The sequence below is a fragment of the Chrysochloris asiatica genome, unplaced genomic scaffold (genome assembly GCF_000296735.1).
Source record: "Chrysochloris asiatica unplaced genomic scaffold, ChrAsi1.0 scaffold00205, whole genome shotgun sequence".
NCBI classification, from domain to species: domain Eukaryota; kingdom Metazoa; phylum Chordata; class Mammalia; order Afrosoricida; family Chrysochloridae; genus Chrysochloris; species Chrysochloris asiatica.
Genome location: NW_006408723.1, coordinates 2,116,970 through 2,118,217, shown reverse-complemented (window position 1 = coordinate 2,118,217; position 1,248 = coordinate 2,116,970).

Below are 1,248 nucleotides of genomic sequence, written 5' to 3'. Positions count from 1 at the left end.
AAAAAGAGTAATCTGATACAATTTGATGAACTTGACCTATACCTATGAATGTAGTAGCTCAAAAGAGGGAACAAATCTTTACAGCGAGGATCATTCCCATCCCCTCCCTGCACAAAGTAGGCATGGATGGGCAACTTGGACATTGGCTACCCAAAATGGGGGGAGGGCTACAAAAGCATGAAATGACTGGCTTACAAGCTTTCAAGAGGGAGCCAGATCCAGAGGCCCGGAGGAAGGTAGAATCTCCACTGAGTAGTATCCAATTTGTCTGGGCGGGGCTGATGAAAGCAGTTGGGGATAGGTCTCAAGTGGTGATGACATGGAGAGATGAAAACAGCTTAGGATTCTAGACTCAGAGGGAAAAGGGATGTGTGCTGGTGGCTGGGGGCCAGGGTGTGCCCTTTGGCTGCTTGAAACTGTGTTTTGGTGCACATCCAAAAATAACCAACAAAAATAGGGAATAGAAACAATACTGTTGAATGATGACTCATGCAGGGGATTGTAATCATGGCAATGAAATGAACTGATGGTTCCTCCATCTAAACTATCAGTAAATTCACAATAAAAAATGTTTTTAAGCACATGTAAAATATAGGTGCTTGTGAACTTATCAGAATCATTATATCATTGTTAAGTGCCATTGAGTTGGCACCGAGAAAAGGACAAAGATTAAGCAGTTTAGGAGAACAAACAAGATAGCAGATTGGATGGATATGTAGCAGAGAGCTCCGCCAACAACAACACAGAATACCCGACTAAGCAAGCTCAGGGGATGGTCCCAGAACTCTGAACCACATATAAAGGAATATTTAAGAAGGTTGGAAGGCTTACAGTTGGGGGAATTTGTGGCAGAAGCAAGAAATCTATTGCTTTCTAGTCCAGGATGCTTGGGTACTCCAGGAGCCACCATCTTGAGTGAGACCACGTGTGGGAATGATCCGAGCGGACACAGACGCCTGTCAGAACCACAGAGATAAAGGTGTGGACATTCTTTTCTTTTGGTATCTGTTCATTTGTCCCTTGCTGTCTGCGCACCTCCATTCTGGTAACTATAGGGGTGTCTGAGCTAGTGGGCACCCCAGCCCCACCCTCGGAGGGTTCTACTACGCATGTGCACAGATCTCCTTGAAATTTAAAGAGACAGTTTCCAATTAAAACCAAATGGCCACAGCCGGCCCTGAACTGTTTCCAACTAGAAAAAAGGCCTGAACGGGGATTGTGGAGCCGGACAAACAGACAAAAGAGGAA